This window comes from Alosa pseudoharengus, unplaced genomic scaffold, assembly GCF_046254945.1.
Source record: "Alosa pseudoharengus isolate Yale_2024_CS ecotype anadromous, Long Island Sound unplaced genomic scaffold, YU_APseudo_1.1 YU_APseudo_1.1_scf_125, whole genome shotgun sequence".
Classification (NCBI taxonomy): Eukaryota; Metazoa; Chordata; class Actinopteri; order Clupeiformes; family Clupeidae; genus Alosa; species Alosa pseudoharengus.
Genome location: NW_027468593.1, coordinates 50,001 through 62,500, shown reverse-complemented (window position 1 = coordinate 62,500; position 12,500 = coordinate 50,001). Strand labels below are relative to the sequence as shown.

Here is a 12,500-nt window from a genome sequence, read left to right as displayed (position 1 = left end):
TATGACTGATGAAAAGACAGAGAGAGAGAGAGAGAGAGAGAGAGAGAGAGAGAGAGAGAGAGAGAGAGAGAGAGAGAGAAATCAGTCCAGCAGATCTCCTCCATCCAAATGGTCAGGTTTCCAACATGAGTGGGGTCAAAACCAAGGCCTTGAACCGGTTCACGGAACGAAAACGAAAACGAAAACGAAAACCAGAAACTTTTAATGTTTTGCTAGGAACAGAAACCGGAACATATATGTTCCGGAACAAAATGGTTTATCTAAAATAATGGTAACTGGTTAATACCGTTATTTTTTTTGTTCTTTGACAAGATTTCTGTGCAATATGACTTGGTGAGGTTCACTTCTGGTCATTCACTCATCAGGTGAAATGTAATAGAGAAGGCCGCCAGCAAGTAGCCTAATCATGATTGTATGTCCAAGCTGTAGCCCGTCTCTCAAGCTCAAACATAAGAGTAAATATTGTACCAAGTATCTCACAAATGTTTAGTTTTAAAAAAAATTCTATCTTTTTAGATAGGCTAATAATCTCCAATGCATTGCTATAAAAATCTGCTGGGTCATAATGTAAAGTACATAATGTACATAATGTAGCATATAGGGCTTTTTGATGTTTGATGACAGGATAGAGACTTAAGAGAAATGATGCAAACTAACAATATAATTCAAATATACTGTAAAGTCCTAATGATCAGCCTACTTATTTGTATGTCCCTTAGCCGACATGGAACGTTATTAACCGGTTCAGGAACGTCAGTGTTAGGGTTGAACCGAAAACCGGAAACGTTAAAATACTGTTTATGTTCGGAACGAACCAATTGGGGAAAAAAACCTGGTTTAAAGCCCTGCTTAAAACATCTGCAAGACTTTACTAAGTGCCTCATGCTGCATTGTGGGTTTTCCAGCATCGTTCCAATACACATCAACACCGGACTACAAAAGCCAAAACAAAACATGAATGTGTTGACTTTGTTTAAGACTAACAATAATAAAAAGGAAAAACAGAAAAGTAAACCACCCGCCCTCACTAAGACACACACACACACACACACACACACACCACCCATGACTTCCCCTCGGACACAGCAGCATGCAGAACGGGGAAAAACAATTAAAAAGTCATCCATCTCTATAGCGATGGGCTAGCAAATATAGAAACCATTAATAGTGCACTTCTATGGGACTGCTCATCTGGCACTTTAAACAATTACTGGATCATACCATGCCAAACGTCCCCAGACTTTTATTTGTTCAGCTGTGGGGGGTGTAAAGTTGGGTTGGGGGAGATTTGAAGAGCTCTGGTTGGTGGGTGAGCTACGAGACTCAGTTTCTTGTCAGTTTCTTGGCCCGTTTGGGTTGGCTTGGAGTCCATACAGAAGAAATAGGCTGCTGTATGTCACTCCATGGGCCAGACGTGTTATTGCTGAGAGAGAGAGAGAGAGAGAAGAGAGAGAGAGAGGAGAGGAGAGGAGAGAGAGAGAGCATGCGTTTCAAGCAGGGTGGGGATGTCCCCCAGCTGAGATTAGATGGTGTGCGTGCGTGCGTGCGTGTGTTGGCCGTTCTACAAACGTGGTACCACTCACATCCCCATCAGGCAGCCCTGTGCTTCAAAGACCCATTGGCTTGACTTGAAGGCCAGACTACAGTACAAGGGAGTGTTTGATTATGATGGAGCTCCAGCACAACCGTAAAATCATTACAAACAAGCTGCACTCAATGCCATACAATAACACCACTGACTGCAGCCATTAGAAGGCCTTGGCTACCGCCGCTGTGCTGCGCTGCGCTCCATCACGCCCCTATGAGGAGAGGAGGGGGAGGGGCCTGCAGGACGGGTGGTGGGGTTTGCTTTGGCTGTGAGCAGGATGTGGTTTGGCTTCCTGTCCTCTAAGGCTCTGGCCTGAAGACGCACACACACACAAGCTTCTTTCCCAAGGGGCGCGCCATTAGAGTCGGTGGGTGTGCGTGTGTGTGTGTGTGTGTGTGTGTGTGTGTGTGTGTGTGTGTGTGTTTGTGTGTGTGTGTTTTTGTGTGTGTGTTTTTGTGTGTGTGCTTATGCATGTATTGTTTGTTGAGTGGTGGTGGTGGGTAGGTTTAGAAAGGTCTAAAATCCTGCAAAAAGGCCTATAGGAATATCATATTAGTAATGACCAGAGTCCGAGTTAGCATTACGACATGTATCCTCTTCAACAAGCTGAGGGAGTCAGACACATCCCTACTGTGGCCCATCTGTTCTGGGCAGAGGAAGAGCACAAACCGCCCCTCTTCCAAAGGCATCTGGACACAGCCATTAACAGAAACAGCCATTAACAGCCAGCTTCTGGTTTAGACTACTTGACGCATGTCTAGCGTTAGCCATACATTTGCTGCAACTAGGAGCCTCAAAGGACGTCCTTTATCAAACCGAGGCAGGCAGACAGACCGCTGCCGGACGGAAGCTAGCCCCAGAGCTCCGGAGCGGACGGCACCGCACCCGCCGCAGCAGGAGCTTACAGTACATCATGCCTCACGTCCATGTGAATCAGGGCTAATGGCTAACGCAGACCACTGCTCTCATCACCCCCGCGGGGACCAGAGGGGGGCAGACTGTGGCTTACATAGCCACAAAACTTGAATTACTTCTTAGCACTCCGAGGGTGGTTGCTTTGGAGGGGAGTCCGGTGATAACACGCGAGGGGTTTGGTCGATGCATCACCGTCTGAGAGATAACCTGAGTGGTCTGAGCAAACAGCCAGCGAACTCCCCAAAGAGGGAGGGAGAGACTGAGCCACTTCCTGGTTATGGACTCACTGGCCTATTGGTTTTGGAAGAGGTCGAGTTAATTAAATCTACAGACTGGCAACGCAAAACAAAACCCAACATAAAGCAATCTGGTTACTGTGTGAGAGAGTACAGGAGAGGCAACTGGTCACTAATTAGCAAGGCCATGGGGTGACCCGCCTGGACCAGCAATCTGGCACCGCATGCGTGCTCGTAGAGCAGAGAGCGAGCCTCATTGAAGTCCGCCGTAATTTCTAGACTGAGCACGGCGCTTCACAACACAGCCACCGAAGGTCACGTCAGGCCACATCATTAGGCATAGGAATGTGTCGCCTTTGTTGTTTATTGTTTTTTTTTCTACTTGTTTTTTGGCGGTGGAATGCGGCTTGGTGCGCGTCCGCTTTTAAGGCCACATTGTTTTGCGAAACAATCAAAAAGATGTCTCCCTCTCTCTCTCCCTGTCTCTCTCTCTCTCTCACTTCCCCCCTGGTGGACTCCTAATGACATAGCTCGGATTGTTTCTCATGGAACCATTTCCAAGCGCGGCACGTTTTGGGCCTTTGTTGTCTCGCGCTCAGGAGAGGCTTTTACCGGCGAAGCACAAATAACAGTGGTGGCCTGGAAAGTGCAGAAAAACAAACGTCGGGGAAGGCCGACACAGTGCGAGACCTCGAGGAGTAAACCTCTCTGCTAAATGAGCTGTGGCAGCTGGAATAGGCTGGCGGAGAGGAACGGTTTATTCTAACGGCAAATTTGCAGCACCGCAACAAAACATTATCAGTAAGAGGAACCAGTCTGTGGGGGTCGACTGGGGTGGAAACGGTTTTGCTTGCTTCAAGGAACGTTGAACTGAACAAAGGGACGTCCAGTCTATTCGGGGGAGTTTTTCTTTCCAGGGTGGTTCTCATGAGATAGCGGACAAGCTTCGAAAGTGATCCACGACGGCCACGTTCATGTTTCAGCTGAGCAGATTGCGGCAGTTGATGGAAATTGGTTTAACAGAGCACCCTGAAAGGAGGAAGGGGACCCAATGGAAACAGATACAGCACATAACTATGACTATCTCCCATCCTGTGCTGTGCTCTTACCCCCCCATCCACCCACTCACCCAGCCCAAGCTACAACAACCACCTTTCATTTCAAAGAAACGAACAATCAGCAATTCAAGGATTCAACACTGAAAGGTTTCCATGACAGAAGGCATAAAGCATCGAGGCAAGACAAAACAATCCCCCACTAAGCCCCTAGGGCCTACAGGAATCATCTCTTCAAAGCACGATGATGACTTATCTGTGGGATCACTTACACACAACAACACAACAAAGACACACACACACGCGCACACACAGACACACACACACACACACACACACACAGTGCATGTAGATACATGCAGTTGTCACACAGATCCGTTTCTTTATACAGACTTCTTATGCAATTGTAATTTCAGGCTCAACTGCAATGTGGAATACATACACACTTCAGGGCAGCATGCCAACAATCTGGTTAGCTCACTTTTGGCGAGGTAATTAGCCGTTAATCTCTTTTCCAATGATAAGCTCCTGCTATGAAAGCAATGTCCATAAAAGCCAGCAAAATATCTACTTCAGACAACCCTGGTACACGAGTGGGACAACTACATTATTTCTGAAGAAAGAAAGAAAAATGTAAAGAAAGAAAATGAAGAGAAGAGAGGAGGACCGGAGTTAATTTCCTCTTGGATGAGTAGACACTTGCTTGTTCCCAATCTGCCAGTTTAAGATGAAGATAAAGGCTGAGCGAGGAGAAGGAGATTTAGAGCGATGGGGTCACTAGTTCACCTGACAAGGACAGAACTACAGGAGCAACTAAACAAACAGAACACAATCTCATTATGAGTAGGAAGAGCACTGTCCCAACCGTCAGAAAATAAATATTGTTGAGTAATTATGAGAGTTGAGGTGATATTATGGTGAAGTTATTATGAGGAATGTAAACATCAAGGGAAAGTAGTCTGATGGTTCTGAAATACACACCAGATTTCACAAATGGAGCTTTTCCCATCCTTCCCACACACTCTTTAGGATTCTGTACAGTACTGCCATTTCCCATGTCAATAGGGGAAATTTAATATAGCCTTTCCACAATAAGCCACAATTTTCTAAACTTCTAATTATGAACATAAACTCCCGAAATGACCAAAGATCTTAGATTCTCACCATTACTATGACAACAGAACTATGCCATTCATTGTACCAGTCTTGGTCAGACACTGTTATTAATGTCACACAGGATTGCTGTATGGGGAAGCAGAGAGCTGGGGGCTCATGTGTGGAGACAGTGGGCAGTGATATCCCTGTCTGGGGTGTGATGGCTTGGCGAGACCCCGAAAGTTCAGCCAAGGGTGAAGGGGGACATCAATCCCCCCTGCGACCGACTCGGTCTGGTCTCCCCTATTTTCCCGGCTGCTGCTGCCCAGCCCGCGGTGCCACGCTGTGCCTCAGAAATAAATGAATGCCCCCTGTGCCCCCAGAGGCCGAGCCCTGCACAATGGCGGCACAGATGCCCCCGGGGGGCACTTGGCAGGAGTTTGGAGCGAGCGGGAGAGTCCAGGAAGGGAAAGGAGACATGTCGGGGGCAGCTGTGGGGCCGCACGCCGAGGAAGAGAAGGGCCACTGAAGATTTAAAGAGGTCACGATGCTTTGGGGAGGGCGACAGGGGGGTGTCCCAGTGTACCGCACGCAGCACCACGACAGGAGGATGAGAGAGGGACTGGCTGCCGCTTATCGGAGGATTTCTGTCCTACATTCTGCTTTCAGCTTTTTATAGTGCCGTGGTGCACTGGGGATAGGCGGGGAGAAAGAAAGAAAGAAACAAGAAAGAAAGAAAGAAAGTCACATGTCCAGTCCAAGTCACAAATCTGAAGAAGCAAAAAAGGCTTAAAATTAGTGTGTACGTCTTACTGACCCACAGCCATAATCATGTTCTTACTTGTCAGGAGCTCAGCACTGTACTGACTATGTGAAAATGACAAACAGACTCAACTTCAGCCATCAACTTTCAACTTGATTCATGAGGCCAGGGGCTGAGGCCTAAATCAATCATTTGATCAACCAGAACTAACTGCTGTATAATATATAATCTTTATATCTCTCATAATTTGAAATGACATAGGCATGGTCTCTATAGAATGATACGCTCAACATTTTTAGCTGTTCTGGAAGCTTCTTGATTGCTTCATTTCCATGTTCTGGCTTGCCACCTGCTATTCCAGTATGGCCACTGAGGTGTGTGTGTGTGTGTGTGTGTGTGTGTGTGTGTGTGTCTGTCACTGTGTGTGTGTGTGTGTGCCTGGATGTGTGTCACATGACATCCTATCACTTCCACAAAAGAACGTGTTACATCTGGAGAGAATGAAGTAACTAACTTTCCGAGTGCAATAGCCATTCCTGACCCCGACTAAACCTCAAGCAGAACCACATGCAGCTGTGAGGGGCGTAGACATCTTTTATCCAATTTGATCAATTCTCTCCACAGAATGGAGTGGAGTGATGCTATTAAAAACTCCCAATGGACCTAATGAAATACTCAGTTAGTGACTAAACATACACACGTCAGAAGAGTTATTTCAATACAAAATCTAAATAAGTCAATCATTTAATCTCTTTCACAACAGGTCGGCAGGTTTCCAGTTTGCGGCTGGCCAATGTGATTAAAGCTGCACTGTCTGTCTCCTGCTGGCCTGTGCAGGTTTCTATGTCTCTGATGTGCTGAGTGGATTAGAGAGCACTGCTGCATGCAACACACACACACACACACACACACACACACACACGCACGCACGCACGCACGCACGCACGCACGCACGCACGCACACACACACTCAATACTGTGAAACACACACACACACATTCACCAACAAACCCACACCCACACACACATGCACACGCTTACACACACACGCACACGCTTACACACACACACACACACACACACACACACACACACACACACACACGCATACAAGAAAGAGAGTGAGAAAGGGAGAGAGAGGAGAGAGACAAACACACATATTATGAAATCTCCCAAGAAGGCACCAGGGCACACATGCTACAGTGGCAGACCAGTACAGAGGCATGAAGGGTCAGTTATTCACCCACACACACATGTGCTGATGAGGGACACACACACACACACACACACGTAATAAATCTACGATATTTGATAAACACAACTAATTTCATCCTAGTTGTGTATTTATCAAATATAATTCTTCATAGCTCTTTAATCATTGTGCATTTTACTCATTTGATTAAATCTGCGGTCATGACATAATATTTGTGTATGATCCGAGTGTTTTGCCAAGGCCTGGCAGCACCGGTGATGTGCACACAAATTAAAGACCAATCGCTGGGTAAACGGCAGCGTTGCGCAAGCCCCCGGTGTTGGCACGGCGACATGGTCGCCTTATTATGGCCATGCCGCGAGCTCCTATCTGGTGACGCCACTCACTCGCGCTGATTTATACCCGTTTTTATGTGGAAACGAGCGACGGTTTGACCAGCTCGAGAGGAACATAAATCAAGATGGTGTGAATCACAGATACATGTTCAAAACAGCAGTTCCAACACAACTGGAAATGCACACATAGAGTGGCAGAGTTTGGTCGACTAATGTCTGTGTACAGTATGTATAACTGATAAAAAAAATATATCAGAAACATATTATATAAGGCCTGTTCATGGTGGAAACTGAAACAGACAACATAGACTGAGCCTGACAGAAGCTTAACATGGTGTCAGCTTTGTTATAATGCTTTGTGCAACATGTACAAATCCTATGTGTTTCAAAAAGAGGTGCTCCCCTAACAACATACAGAGGAAAATATGTGAAAAATGGCTGACTTTGTACATTTTTAGCAAGTAAAAAACAGACCCAGCTACTCAATCATATGTGCTCTTGCTGTAAGTCACTTTGGATAAACACATCTGCTAAATGAACACATGCACATGAAGAGCACTTTTCCAAAACGCTATAAATCCATTTTTCAAAAACATGAATAAGTCAGGTTATTTAATTGTGTATTTAAGGTGATATCAATAATGTGTTGTTTTGATTGAGTAAAGATAAATCAAATAACAGTAACCCAATTACAGTTCCACTGATATTACTTGGAAAACAAAATAATTAAAAAATATTTATGAAAATGCATTAAAACGGTGGATATAGTGTTTTGGAAAAGAGCTCTTCATATGTAAATGTCAATCAAATAAATGATTATACAAATTATTCAAATGAACTGGTCCACACAATCAATAACTCAAACAGTCAATGTGTTCTTTGATGGCTGTTTTTGGACCATTGAGGTTTTTTAAAATACAAAACATTTTGGATGACAAACAATATGGCCTGAACTAAACTACTCATTTACATATGAACTTAGCACAGTGCACTACATGTGCTCGGTACATGCCGTAAAAAGTTCTGTTTATGTACGCATGTAAACCCATCGCCATCATTTATGTACGCATGTAAACCCATCGCCATCATTTATGTGTGTATATCAACATATTCATTCCATGTCGATGGAAATATTTAGAGAAAAATCAGGTCTAAAATATAAATGTTTTCTTTTTTCCCTGAGAGAGTTCAAGCCCAGAGTCCCTGCCACAGTAAATCTACAGGATTCTGATGAGAAACACATACATGCATATGAGAAAGTACACATGCAGGATATGACAAATGTGTGTGTGTGTGTGTTTGTGTGAGAGAGAGAGAAAGTGAGGGCTAGAGAGCACAAAAAGGAGAGATAGAGAGAGAGAGAGAGAGCAGAGAAACAAAGTGCAAAACCATATTGGGCTTGTTGCTATACGACAGGATAAATTTAGAAAGCTCAAACATTTAAACATTCATTCACCATCATCGCAGTATCATCATCATCACCCATCATTTCACACTAGCACACAACACACCGCCTCTGGGTACCTGGTAAGGCGCCTGTGTCTCCACAAACCTGAGTTCCAGGTAAGGCACCTGTGTCTCCTCACACCTGAGGCTCCATGTGGAGACACAAACACACTTTAAAAGCACTTTAGTACGACTTGTTTATACCAATCGGCTCAAAGGAGTGTTCCCCAACCTGAAGTGCTATGGGCGTCTCCAGGGGTAATAAGGTTGAGAAGATTTCCAAGAATGCAGCTCAGTAAGCCGTACGTATGGATCACCACTGCTGTTTGCATGGCAGGGTGAACTTCAAGCTAAATTGAAATGCTTTTAGGGTTACACACTGAAAGGTTGTGAAACTTGGGCCTAGTGGAAGTGGCTTTAAACTTCCCAAATCACAGACAGTATACTTAAAAAGGGGTCAGTGCCAGAAATGGACTGCTCTCTGGGTTGTGGAGTGGGCTTTTTACTAGCAGGTGTGTGAGTGTATGTGACTGACAGCAGGGCAACTCACTGGTCCCCTCACCAATGATGAAGCATGTGGGAGGCTTCTGGACATGTGATTCACTCAGTCCAGCAGAGCCACCTACCTCTACTCCTACCACTGAGTGGGAGGAGAGAGAAAGAGAGAGAGAAAGAAAGAAAGAAAGAAAGAAAGAAAGAAAGAAAGAAGGAAAGAAAGAAAGAAAGAAAGAAACATACTACACATGATTGATGGATTACTGAACAAATGAATGTACTGATGAATGGATAGTTAGAGAAACAGATGGATGGACCAAGAAGAGGACATCACTGCCAAATCTGCTGATAGGAGTGAGTGATGAAGAGGACCTGTGAGAAGCCTGAGTGTAGTTAATACCATATGGAGAGCAGATAAGGTACAGAAAAGAACACTACAATTTCAACAGCTCTCTCTCTCTCTCCTTCTCTCTCTCTCTCTGTATTTCTGTCCTCTCTCTTTCACTTTATCACTTCTTCTCTCATATACACAATCATACATAGATGATACCTATCTATCCCTCACGTTCCCGCTCTCTCTCTCTCGCTCTCTTTCTCTCTCTCCTCTCCTCTCTCTCTCTCCTCTCTCTCTCTCTCTCTCTCTCTCTCCTCTCTCTCTCTCTCCTGAGCAGTGCCAGTGTTAAGGCCTCAGTGCAGTGGGAGTTGGTGTCGTAGCTCACTCCTTATATAACCCCCCACGCTTTGCTACACACTCATTAGTCACCAACAGCATACAGTATTATAGCATCCATCCAGCATACATCTCCCATCATACATCTCCCATCCAGCATACATCTCCCATCATACATCACCCATCCAGCATACATCTCCCATCATACATCTCCCATCCAGCATACATCTCCCATCACAGCATACATCTCCCATCATACATCTCCCATCCAGCATACATCTCCCATCATACATCTCCCATCCATCATACATCTCCCATCCGTCATACATCTCCCATCCGTCATACATCACCCATCCAGCATACATCTCCCATCATACATCTCCCATCCATCATACATCTCCCATCACAGCATACATCTCCCATCATACATCTCCCATCCAGCATACATCTCCCATCCAGCATACATCTCCCATCATACATCTCCCATCACAGCATACGTCTCTCATCATACATCTCCCATCCAGCATACATCTCCCATCATACATCTCCCATCATACATCTCCCATCACAGTATACATCTCCCATCACAGCATACATCTCCCATCATACATCTCCTATCCCAGCATACATCTCCCATCATACATCTCCCATCATACATCTCCCATCACAGCATACATCTCATCACTCGCTGTTCTCTTCCCATACGTGTCCATAAGCTACTCCATAGTGCTAACATGCAACTTCACAGAAATGTAGAGCTCCATATCAAATCGTACCATAATGCCAATGAAACGACTGAAGACAATGGAGGTGTTTTAAAGATGTTTTAAACTCTTCATGTGTCAGATATAATGAAGTGATATGCTGTATGGCAGTCCTGCTTTTCACACTGTCCTGATACACTGTAAGACGAGAAGAGAAACATACTGTATCACTCTTAAGAAAGAGCTGACATGTTAATCCTGTTTATGTACACATTCATAAAGAATGTATTTTGTGTGTGTGTGTGTGTGTGTGTGTGTGTGTGTATGTGTGTCATTTAAAAGTTTAAGTGCTTGAACTGAAACACAGATGTGAGTATGACTGTGCAAATCATTCCTACTGTATAGGGCAGTTCAGTAACTCTCCAGGTACCATAGTGGGGAAGATGCTTCTGCCAGCAACAGTTTCTCCAGCTCCTGCTGGTGAGTTATTACTGGTTTCTTCCAATCAAACTGTGTGTGTGTGTGTGGGTGGGTGAGTGTGTGTCTAGGTGTGTAAATTTGGGAAGCGGACATAGAAATCAAACAATAGGGCACTATCCAGGTACTGGGACATATAAGATCCTCTTGCCAGCTACATCTTCTCAAACTCCTCACACTGACTTATTGCTGCTTTCTTTGAATCAAACACTCTCAGTCACCCCAAGGGCACTGTAGTTTACAGACTTGTAATTTTTCCTTCTTTGAGAATGATCTACAGAACTTTAAAAAAACAACAAATATTCCCTGTTCCACTCTCCCATAAAGGGTGGGGCACTAGAACTGCTTTCAAAGGCTGAGATCAATCACAATCTGTCTCATGAAACCTCATAAACTAAGTCAGGTCCATTCGGAACGCTTCTAGTTAGTGCGTTTGACACCGACGCCATGATAACATGTGGTTCAGTGGGATCAACAAAAGTGTCATATATCAAGTCACTGGGAGAGAGAGGGAGGAAGAGAGAGAGAGAGAGAAGGAAAGAGACAGAGAGAGAGAGAGGGAGCTAGAGAGAGAGAGAGAGAGAAAGAAAGTGGGGGCGGACCTGGAACAGTTCTATCGCTGGATTCATCTGGACATTTTTGGCTGGTTCGTTGTGTGGATTTAGTGTCCACAGTGATTTATGCATTTAGCTCAGTTTCAATTGCTTCGCCCCCACAACTTTATACCAGGACCAGATTATCCGCAATGTGTGTATGTGTGTGTGTGTGTGTGTGTGTGTGTGTGTGTGTGTGTGTAGGTGTGAGTATTCCTAAAGGTGTGTAGACTTCCTCTTCTTAATTTGTAGCACACACTCTTGCTATAGTTTCACTACAGGAGCCCACATGCATGCACAAACACACACTCTACAGATACCGGTACACACACACACAACACATCAACAAAAACACACAGTTAAAACCAAGCAGGTACCATGTACCATACACACACACACACACACACACACACACCTTTAAGCTCCTAACTGACATGTCCAAGTACCAGTCTTCTGTGAGTAATTGACACTGACAGCATAAGTGACATAACTGACTGACAGCATAAGTGACATAACTGACCCCCCCCCCACACACACACACACCCATACACACACACACACCTACACACACACACTTCTCGTACCATCAGGAACACAGCAGCAGTACTCCCCTCTGGGCTAACAGTCCCAACCCCATGCAGAGCTCAGCTCAGGAAACCTGGCTCCTCTCGAGCGACTATCAGCTGTGCCCAGACGAACCAGGGGGGGAGAGGACAACACCTCCACACACACACAAACACACACACAGCTACTGGAGCCTGGCCTGGGGATCTGTGTGATCCAGTCCAGGTCAGTGTGTGTGTGTGTGTGAAAAAGAAAAATCACTACCACTGCTGCAATATGCTACAAAAATGTAACACTGTTTTCAAATTCATATGCTGGACCACAGACTCTATTCTACTCTTGAAGGGTGGT

The 12,500-nt window shown here is 45.0% G+C and overlaps 1 protein-coding gene across 1 annotated transcript in view; it reads right to left on the bottom strand.

Annotated features, from left to right (window-relative positions):
* LOC143121003 (LIM and calponin homology domains-containing protein 1-like) overlaps positions 1–12,500 on the bottom strand; it is a 49,273-nt gene that overhangs the window by 8,237 nt on the left and 28,536 nt on the right. The window lies entirely within an intron of this gene.